Genomic DNA, 11,648 nt, shown 5'->3' on the forward strand with positions numbered 1-11,648 from the left:
ATAGAGCTCTTATTAAATGATCAGCTCTTATCCATGTAACCTGCTCAGAGTGGATTGGCAACAAAACTGTCAGTGATTTTATCATTTGTTGATGGGACTGTCCGCACCTCTCCAGTCATCTCCTAGATAGCAACTGTCACAATGGGGCAGATGAGAAGGGCTGCCCATCTTCTTTACCGCTCCATGTCTTATTTTCGGGGTATGGCTTATATTGTGTAAATGCTTAGAAATCCTGCTACAGCTTATTTTATGTGTATGACTTATTTTCGGGGAAACAGGGTACCTGAGGAAATAAGCAAGAAGAGTTAAATATTAAATGAATGGATAAAACTGTAGCAACCACAATCAGCACAAAAGGAGGATGGGGAGGGTGAGTCCATTTTCCAACATGAGCGTTGTCTTTAAAGGCAGCTTAAAATTAATTCTAAATAACTTCATTCAATTTTAACTTTATGGTAGGAACAACTCTTGATCAGAACCTTTCACCCAACTAAACTGTTTTTGGTTCTGTCAGTATAAATGATGGAAAAGTCTGATATTCTTTCTTAAATCAGAATAGCATGACCGCAGCAACTAAATTAAATAAACGAGGAAAGGACATATTCATTTTCCATCAGCAACTTGGCTGGTGATTGATGTGACAAAATTGTGGCACACAAATCAAGAGTTTCCAGCCAAGCCCTAAAAATGGAAGGCCTTGTGTCCCACTTTCACCCAATGGCTTTCCTCCACCCTAAATTTTATTATTCATTAAAGCATTACCAGTACTGGAGACTTTGGTCTCAGGGCTCAAATGGTAGTAATATCACAAGAAACAACAATTACTTATTGAATGTCAACCCAACATCAGCTCATTGCCCTTTAGAAAGGCATTAAATGTCTTTTTCTCCCCTCTGTACTTTCCACCAAAGTTTTGTAAGCTCTTAGAAACATGCAGGGGAACCTATTTTTTATTGCTATTAATTACTGTTAGGCATTTCAACTTATATTCCCATTTTGCCATTAGTGGCAGCAAAACAATTAAAATAAAATTTAAAGTAAAATAATGGAAATTCACATGTATATGTATTAAAATCAGATAGTACTCACATGGTGGGAGTTTGTTAACAAAAAAAATACTGAACTCCAATTGAAAATATATAACTTATAGTCATGTGGACATTATTGGGCTTAAATCCCTGAGCACACAGGATTAAAAAGTTAAGTTATTCAATATGAAATGTTACTTTGACAAAGTGCCACCTTTGAACATCAGCTGCTACAAAGTTCAACATTCTCTTAAAAATCGGAATGCATTATTTCAAGATTTATTAATTTCAAAAGAGAAAGACAAATTTCACAAACTATCCATTTCAGATACAACCACTAATTTTAACACATCTATTCTTTTTTTAGGGGTACTGTTGTGCCACCACAGAGCCTTCCCTTATTTAATTCCCCAGTTAGAAAGGTCTAGTGTGCATTGTATATGCTGCGTTTCCCCAAAAATAAGACACTGTAATATATTTATTTTTCCTCAAGAAGACGCAGTATGGTTTATTTTCAGGGGATGTTTTATTTTTATTAAGTATGGTACAACATACTTAATAAAAATACAATGCCCCTGGTGGTGGCGCAGTGTGTTAAAGCGCTGAGCTGCTGAACTTGCATACCGAAAGGTCCCAGGTTCAAGTCCCGGGAGCTGAATGAGCGCCCGCTGTTAGCCCCAGCTCCTACCAACCTAGCAGTTCGAAAACATGCAAATGTGAGTAGATCAATAGGTACCGCTTGCAGCCCGCACATACCAACCGATCGTGACCTGACCGGGGGAGCCGACCTTGTTGATGTGGCTGCCTGCACCTCTCTGGTCACCTCCAAGATAGCAGCTGTCATGATGGGGCAGATGAAAAGGGCTGCCCATCTTCTTTACCACTCCACACCAGTACACTGCATAGCCATGCCTATCACTATGTCTTATTTTTGGGCTATGGCTTATATTGAGCAACAGCTTAGAAATCCTACTAAAGCTTAATTTATGGGTATGTCTTATTTTTGGGGAAACATGGTAGTTATTGTGGGAGGGATCCAAAGTTAGCCCATTTCCCTTAATGCTTTCCCTTTAAGAACCCTGCCCAGAGATGGAGCCTTACAGCCAAACCCAGCTACACCCTTGAAGTCAGCCATTTGTGCAAGGAGGGTTGAAGGAGGCTGGAGAAAAGACCATTCAGCACATTTTATTGGAGCTCTTTGCAGATGAAAAAAGAACAAGAAAGTAGAAGCCCAAGACAGAACAGAGTACGCTACACAAAACCTTGATTCAGCAAGACTTCTACCCTCTCTTATAAAGACTTTTTATTAGTTAGCCCAGGGAGGAGTCAGGATTTGGAACTTTGTTATTATTGAATTCTTGTTAAATATTCATCTGTGCCACCTCAATCTGTTCTCAACAAGATTAAGACACTTTGTTTAGAAATGGCACGTAGGGGCAGAACAGGTACCAAAAAGCAAAGTCATGACAAGTATAAAACATACTAATGTAAGGAAGGAATGCTAGTATGTGGGCCGGGCTTTAGCACAGCTGGTTAATCACCAGCAGCAATAGATCATTGCCAACTGGAAGGTTCGCAGTTTGAAGCCCAAGTCGGAGTGAGCACCAGACTGTCAACCAGCTCATTGTCCACCTAGGTAGTTTGGAAACAGCTGAGCTGTGAGCAGAGAAATTAGGCACTGCTTAGCGGGGAGGTACTTTATGGCACTATAAAAATGTCGGTGATCAAAGAACAAGGAGAAAAAATTCTGCCATCAGAGGGCTTGTCGTCATAGAGGATGGAGCGACAGCACCCCCTGTGGCCAGAATTGAGCATAACCTCCAGGCGCAGAAGTTGGGAAAAAATGCCGATATACCTCTATCTATTTGTCTGTCATGAATGTTTGCCGTGTATGTGTTTGTTGTGATCTGCCCTGAGTCCCCTTCGGGGTGAGAAGGGTGGAATACAAATACTGTAATTAGATAAATAGAATAGTAGTCTACTTAAAAGGAATGCTGCAAAAGTGGACAATTGCTACACAATGCTTTAAAGATTTAAAAAGTTTATTGTAGAAACAACTGCGATGTCAACATTAGGTTGTTACTCCAGTGGCCACGTGCTGTCTTTGTTACTGTGTTCCTTGGTTCTTCATGGCTCATTTAATCCTGATAATTAGAAATATGGCAGCAATTTTACCATTTGGAAATTTATTTGCCATGGAAATCCACATCTGAAAAATAACAGAAAAATAAATTCACATTCTGCACAAGGAATTTAAGCTCCAGATTAGTGGAAATGCAATTTCTGTATGAATTTTGCTTTCAATGACCAGGAGTTGGAGACATTAAAAGGCTATTCACCATCTCTGGTTAAAGAGATAAGTGAAACAGTCATTGGCATTAACTCTGTCGTTATAGCAGCAATAAGTACTGAGTCTGATTTAAATCTTTTGATAGTGATACTAGGATGCTAGAATATTTATCATGCCATTAGGAAAGGCTGTGTTTAGCTGATAAGATAGCTACAACCAATGAAGTTCACCTGAGGACTGGTGATGCTAGGACAGATTTAGTGCCATCCAGGGCAAATAGCAGGGAGCACTGCCCTTCAGATCAGTTTGTGCGATTCATCGGAAAAATTATACAATTGACTGCCTGGGGCAAGCTAGTGAGATCTTTAATAAATACAGATGGCAAACATTCTCAGATAGATATATAAACCCTGGCTGCATACCAGTCAAGAAAGCAACAATTTTGCTGAGTATCAGGAACAGAAGAGTGTGAGAGAGTAAAATAGGAAAACAAATTAAATCCATGCACTATCAGTGATCTCTTAATCAGTGAGTTATTACAATCAGTGTGGTGTAGTAGTCAGAGTGTTGAGTGGTGACTTTAGAGATATGTTTTTCTGGTTTCCACTGAGCTATGGAGCTCCATCAGTAATTTTGGGCCAGTCACACTATTTCAGCTTGAACTACTACACAGGACTGATGTGAGGAAAAGATGGGAGAAAGGAAAATCATATATGCTGTCATAAGGTCACTGGAAAAAAGGAGGAATTTAAATGCAATTTAGTAGGACTTCTTTGGGACTTAAATAAAATAAATAGAATTGTGCTAAAAAAATCCCATATATTTTAATTAATTTTTAACATGAACAACTTAATTAAAATCCAACGAATACATATTAAAATATAAAGAAACAGAAAGGAAAAAGGAAAAAGATGTATAACTAATACAATTTAGGGCTCTGACCTCACAATCCTAACTGTAATCAAAAGTTAAAAGGTGGGGGGTACAATTAAAGACCCAACTAACTAATCATATTAACATTATTAATAACTTTATCCATAGATTGCACAATGTGTCATTGCTCAGAATAATCAATTAATGGTATCTTTCAAAAAACCTTCAATCGGTTTATCTTTTAGAATTTGGCAGGTTATTCCACAATCTCTGTGTGGCTAAGGAAAATGTCTTCTGGGTAAGGCAAAATTTAATTCACCTCATTTAAATAGAGTATTTTGTATTATTAAAACAACAAAAAATGCAGATCAGGTGTTTGGATTTGCAGAGGTGGAATATGCGACCTGAACCTTAAACCAGTTCTTGCCTCCCTATGTGCCAATTTAAGATGAAGAAGGAGGGACTTTGTGTAAGCAATAGTAATAATGTGATATTGCATTATTACAGAGTGGCTGTTTCCACTCGTGTTATTTTGGAAATGTCCCACTGAAGCCTGTTAATGAGTTTAAAAAGTGAAGATTTAGAGACTGCAAGTGTAATGGACTACTATGGCCAAAGCCAAGCTGGGCCAACACCAATGAAGCTAAAGATGTGCTGAATCCTGAGCAGCCTAGGTTTGTTGGAAATGATTGAGGTCTACCTTCATCCTGGCCTATCTTTATAGTGGTGTTGTGGCTGTGTCCCTGGCCTGGAGGAGTTTTGGATGCTGTTTAATCTGAGCCTTGTCCAACAGCACGTTATAGCCAGCAAAGCAGTTCTGCCTGAAGATTGCTCCAGTGGCATATCTCTGGACTGGGCAAACAGGAGATAGATCTGCCAGCAAAAGGGAATTTCTGCTTCCAAAAAGAGGCTTTTGCTTAATCCCACACACACTTGCACACATACAGTTGGCACATTTTTGGAGGTAGGATTGCACTGGCTATTTATACAACGACGTTTGCATCAGAACAAGCCAAAATAGATTTGATATCCGTCAACTTTCATCTGCCTCACTCAGTTGACAGAACAAAGACCCAAGCTTTGCCAAATCGATATATGCTTCTCCTCCATAAGAAACCCTTGTTTATCTCGGCACTGACAAAAAGCATTGGCCCTGTGCTTACAAAACATAGGACCGGACAGTTAAAAAATTTATCCACTTCTGTGTCTCAGCTGTTGTAAAGGTCAGACTAAGAAATTGGGAGCTCTCATTTAATTCCTAATGGCTTTGTTCTTTAAATGCAAAATAATGCAAGTTTGATGGGAAAATGCCACATTTTTCTCTGGGGCCTGTAAAGAAAGTAGCTGGAGATAAAATATTAAACAGCAGACATTCGCTAGCATGTTAAGAGTGAATCCACAGGTAATGAATTTTGCTGCAGGCTGTTTTCCAACTGTTGTTTCTCCTTTTCCATTCAGATCACGGTTTTCAGTAATTGGGATTACAGCACAAATACAGAGGTCCAAAAGCTTTGGAACACACTTAACTGAGCCAGTAACACAGCGCTTGAGGCAACAGACCCTCCATTGCAAGCAGAGGAGAAACAATAACACACATACAGCTGTCTAGACTCACTGACTGCTTCAATGAGAAGGTTTCATTCTGCAGTTTTCCGCCTCCACATATTTGGTCATTCACTTCCCATTACTTATTAGTCCTAGCCCTAGAATACAAGGCAAAGATTTGGAAATTCAAAACATTTTGCACATCAACATTTCTGCACTACTGTTAAGTCTTGGCACTTGAAAATATAGATTTAAGAAAAAATGGATTTTTGTGCACATGATGGTTACATACTAGATATTAAGACAAGTTTGAGTTGGTGCATATAGAAACCAATATATCTTACAGCATATAGAACAATTCATATATCAATTTGGATACATGAAAAAGTTGGATAAATGAAAAAAATAATCACCATGTCAGACTACACAGAGAATCCATTGAAATCTACAAGCACGTGGTCAATTTTCAACAGAAAGGAGGAAACCATGAAAATGAACAAAATCTGGCTACCAGTATTTTAAAAAAACTCTAAAATGAGAACATTAAATAAAGAATGTTAGGGATTGATGATGATAAATGGAAGCTCTTACGTGTGCCCACGATCCAGAGTCACCCGCAGAACAATAACATGCCACTCAGGTTTGTAGAACAAAAATACAGGAATTTTACTGATCCTGAGAGATTTTTTTTTCGTGTCAGGAGCAACTTGAGTTGCTTCTGGAGTGAGAGAATTGGCCGTCTGCAAGGACGTTGCCCAGGGGACGCCTGGATGTTTTGATGTTTTTTCTATCCTCTCTCATGTCCCCGCATGGAGCTGGAGCTGATAGAGGGAGCTCATCTGCACTCTCCCCGGGTGGGATTTGAACCTGGCAGCTTTCAGGTCAGCAACCCAACCTTCAAATCACGAGGCTTTAGTCCACTACGCCACTGGGGGCTCAAGAGATAAATCTCTTTATCCCAAGAGATAAAAAACAGTAGTATTTACAATGATCCCTCTGATCACTTACAGAAGTCCACAATCATAAACAGTCTACAAATCTGCTTCAGAGAAGAATACAGTCCTAGTTCTTCACCCTCTTTTCTCAGCAGCAAACAGGCCTCAAAATAGCAAGGCCTCTCTGGGTACACTGCTCTCTAGCAGTACTCAGTCAGCACTGAAAAACTTGTCCAAACTGGTTTCTGCAGCAGCAGAACAGATACAGGATGCCTGCCATAGATGTGAGTGAAACGCCAGAAGAGAATGCTTCTGGAACATGGCCATACAGCCCAGAAAACTCACAGCAACCCAATATTTGAAAGCTACTGCCAAAAACATTGAATTAAAAAGCTTTCAAACATTTAAGTTTTGTTCATGTGTAAATGGCCTGAACATTGGTTTTAATTGTTGGGCTTCTTGAGTCTAAAAGAATTGCATTGTTAGAGAGCTAGAACAAATATGTCGGTATTTGTTTTTATTACTAGATCCACAAATACAGGATCATGTGGACATTAGAGGGCAATGCCTGAATCTCCTCTTTCTACTATGTGTTCACTGCACTCCTTTTTGCAGACCTTTCTGACTGCCATCTCAGGTCTTCTGTCCAATTGGAAGCCAAGTCCTATGGAAAGTGTTTAGCCTGGAGAAAAGAAGGTCGAGAGAGGACATGATAGCCATGTTTAAATATTTGAAAGGATGTCGCATTGGTGAGGAGGCAAACTTGTTTTTTGTTACTCACAGAACAGTGGATTCAAATTTCAGAAAAAGTGAATCCACCCAAACATTAGAAAGAATGTCCTGATAGTAGAAGCTATTTTACAATTGGATATGCTGCCTTGGAGTGTTGTGGAGTTTTTAAACAGAAACTGGATGGCCATTTGTTGGAACGGCATAGATTGTGAGTTCCTGCACGTCAAAGAGTTAGACTGGACTTGTGATCTCTTCCAGCTCTATGTTTCTATGATTCTGTGAGTATATTATTATTTTATTTTAGCTTCATGTCTGCCGTGAAAGGCACTTAGCAATTTTAACACCTTGCAAATGAACAGGTGAGAGCCAGGCATATTTATATACAAGATAATACACACTTCGTGTATCTTTCGGCTTTGTTTCGTGTGCCATTTCATTCTGTCTGAGGAGCTATCTAGTTTGGCGCATGACAGCTGTCTAATCTGCTTATGTAGCTAGGCTCAACCAGGTGAGATAGACGTGACAGTTCCTGTTGGGTGGATTAGAATGTCTGACATCAGGTCACTCTCTAAATTGAAAGTCTGTGCTAATGCAGACAAGTACAGGGCAACAAAAAGCCCAGTAATCCCATGCCCCAGGCTGATGAAGGCTGAGCTGGTATCTCATGTGTTTGTTTAACTCCTTCAGGCCCTTTGGAACAAGGATTGCTGGAACGGGTGGGAGGACAGTCCGCCCCCCCTCTGCAATTTGCCGATACAAACTACACTTACTGAAGGATGGTGTTGTGTGTGGTTTTCTACTTACAGCTGGTTTAAAAATGGGATTTTTCATCCCTTGGGGAATGTCAGTCTTTCCACATTAGTATTCATTTTGAAGCATTGGAAATGTTAGCCTCTGCTCAAAAAGAGAAGTGAAAATCCACACAAATGCCGTCTGGAAATGCTGAGTAGAAACATTTTTTTAAATGATTTCCTCAGTTGGAATTTTATTTTCAAATTCTGCAAATAAACTTTCATACATTTAAAGCTGGTTTCGTCTCTCTCTTACTCCACAGTGAAAATTTTCAAGCTTTATCTATACACTATAGCTGTAGAGCTTGGAAACATTATGAAGTATGCATTCAGATTCCCCTTAACCAGTAAGCTGTGGTTGGTTAGTTATGAGCAACCAGTGACTGTAGTACAAATATGAAAGTACCACAAAGGTCAGTATGAGACCAACCTTAATGGAATTTAATAAATGTGTTCGGTATTTTGGTACATTTTTGGGAGATAGCAACAACAGCAAATTATAAGGAGTGATAACTCCCCTATTAAAACAGCTCCACTGGCTGCCGATAAGTTTCTGGTCCCAATTCAAGGTGCTGGTAATCACCTATAAAGCCCTAAACGGTTCGGGTCCAGGCTACCTATCGCATCTTCTACTATGAACCTTAAGATCTGCTGGGAAGGCCCTTCTCTCGCTCCCGCTGCCGTCACAAACACAGTTCTGTCCTGATTTGTCCCTCAAGAACAGCCTTAATACAACGTTGTAAGTAAATGAAACATGCTTTACTTCAGCAGAACTTAAAAGAACAGCACACACAGTTGTATAATGCAAAAGAAAACAAAGAAGTCTTACTGCAGACACAGTCCTCAAGTCTCTGATAAAGTCCCAAATAAAGCAGCAGTCTCACTTCAGACAAAGAAACAACGTACATTGATCAATAAATCCTTGGAAGCAGTTTTCCAAACGCAGACTTAAAGCAGGCACAAATGGTGGCCCCCCCGGCTCTGGAACTCCCTTCCGATAGAAATTAGACTCACCCCTGCCTTGTCCACCTTCTGGAAAGACCTGAAAACTTGGTTGTTCCAATGTGTCTTTGACTAATTGGTTACAACTTGACTTAGTCCTTCTACCTCTATCTTAATACCCAGCCTCTGCACTTTATTGCTAGTCCCTTTTACCAGTGGCCTTGCAGTATATTGCACATGCCCTATTATTGCCCTGCCTCCAGCTCTGAGCACGCTCGTTGCACTTGGCTATCGGTTATTGGTTGTTGTTGAGTTATGTTTTTATGATATCTTATATGTTTTTATGTGTTAATTCATTGTAATTGCAATGTATTTCTGTTGATATATTTTATTGTTGTATTACTGGGCTTTGTCCCCATGTAAGCCAGCCCAAGTCCCCTCGGGGAGATGGGGTTGGATAGAAGACTAAAGTAGCTATGCGGTTTTCTGGCATTGTATATTTCTGCCGCTTCTGGGACTGTTCATTTGTATTTTGATTCCATAGCCCACTTGTCGATGGATGTCCAGAATCAGCAGCATCCACCGTGTTCCTTTTTATCCTGGGCGATGACCAAGCCAGTATAGACTTCGTTTTGGTTTGATTCTTCATAATGCTAATGGGTTAGGTGCTCTTAGTTCTGCTCCTCAGCTGAGGCCTCTCTGGCTTGGTTGGACCTGCTGGTAGTTACACTACCGTAACATTATTATTATTATTATTATTATTATTATTATTATTATTATTATTATTATTATTATTATTATTATGGTTGCAAACTGGCTAGCTTCATGCTCATTCTTCTAAACTCGCAAAAAACATTAACATAATTGAAGATAGAATTATTGAGTATACAGAGCAGGGAATGGGGTCAGTCTAATCTGAGACTTGGAGGCTCAGACCACAATGTCTCACTGTACTACCTTGACTATCATTTTGGGTGGCAAGAAGTGGGGTTCTATCATTAAAAATTGCTTTGTGGGACATATTTTTTCTTGTTTCTCTGATCTGAAGGGAAACCTTTATAACGCAGAATACAACGGAGGTAACCTCTCTGAAGGTTCTTTGGTGGAGTGCAATGTTTTGGAGTTGGACATTAAGTATTGGGGTGGAGTAAGGTGAGGACCATACAATTCCCATCCCTGAGAGACAAAGGACTTCATCATATGATGGGCTGCAAGCATCCTAGGGTGCTTGCAACACAGCTGATCAATGGAACCCCACTCTGCTCATCATATCACGTAGGCTCACTTCTGGTGAGGCTCTGTCTGTCCTATGATGCTTTGCCCAGAACATGGGAGGCCAGAACATAGGAGTTCCACGTGTGATGGGGAAGTATTGCTGCTGGCAAGGTGGGGCACAGGGCACCTGGATTGCCCCACTACCCAGCTGATTCGCTATGGAGGCTGGTGAATCACTCTGTGAAACTCATCAATGTAATGAGGTCCAAAGACAAGTTTTATTGAACATGAATCAACATGGCTTCTGAAATCATATCTCACTAACCTTCTACATTTCTTTGGAAATGTCTAACATTATTTACTTGTCTAACTTTTTCTCTCTCTCGATCTGAAGATTTGAATATGGACATTCTGTTTAACCCTGTTCCCACATCCTATAACTCCTTTGCACACACAATGGGACATCCAGGAGTTTCCATATGGTTGGATATTATATTTATTGCATAGTGTGTGAGGAAGTGGCTTATTTTTGCAAAGAAATCATAACAGCTTGTTTAAGCCCCATCTAATTTATCTATCCATCCATTGAGGCAGACATTTCAGTTCTGCCTTCTGCACTAGCATAAAATTTCACACCTTGAATTCTCTTTTCCTTACGGAATAGTAGGCTCAGTCTGTCACGTAAGCAACAGATGGAATTAATTTTTTTCACCTAGCTACAAACAATCTGAATAGTTTGAATCTCCAGGCTCCAGGATGTTGTAGAGCTGTGAAAATCTTGGCGGAAAACTAAGTGAGTGTGACTTATTTCAGTTTCAGATATCATCCTTGGTTCTCAAGAAAAAATAAATTGCTACGCATAGATGCCTGTATCCTCTCTATTGACATTTTATTGATGCACAGCATATTCCAGACTTTCTGGAATTGGACTGCGCCAAGTGCTTCCAGATAACAGTCCCAAACCAATACTTGCTTTTGATTTGCTTCCTTGAATTAGAGTAGATTCACATATTATAACTACATACCCACTAACTTTCCACAGATGAAAATTGGGAAATGAGTAGTCAAGCAATATTAGAGTATCATCAAGATAGCAAAGGTTATTACACACACACTTGATCTTAGCCAAAAGGCCGAGAAGCGATTATTAATGAGGTTATTAATGAGAAACGACAGGATATTAAGAGAAATGGCATCAGTTTGTTTTTGCCTGAGCCTACCAGAAATGTTAGTACATTATCGTCCACTCATCTTAGTTTAGCTGAGTTAATTGAGTGCAGACTTCTTTGCATTTAGT

At 39.7% G+C, this 11,648-nt stretch overlaps 1 long non-coding RNA gene across 2 annotated transcripts; it reads right to left on the reverse strand.

Moving 5' to 3' along the window:
• Positions 1-694: 694 nt before the first annotated feature.
• Positions 695-9,864, reverse strand: LOC134292436 (uncharacterized). 2 transcript variants are annotated; one of them, XR_009999673.1, is made up of 3 exons: positions 9,209-9,864; positions 5,807-5,894; positions 695-3,237 (listed from the first exon to the last, which is right to left on the reverse strand). It is a non-coding gene; the product is annotated as an uncharacterized LOC134292436 (long non-coding RNA). The 2 variants fall into 2 exon arrangements; XR_009999674.1 differs by having other exon boundaries at positions 5,791-5,894.
• Positions 9,865-11,648: the final 1,784 nt, after the last annotated feature.

The sequence above is a fragment of the Anolis carolinensis genome, chromosome 6 (genome assembly GCF_035594765.1).
Source record: "Anolis carolinensis isolate JA03-04 chromosome 6, rAnoCar3.1.pri, whole genome shotgun sequence".
Taxonomy (NCBI): domain Eukaryota; kingdom Metazoa; phylum Chordata; class Lepidosauria; order Squamata; family Dactyloidae; genus Anolis; species Anolis carolinensis.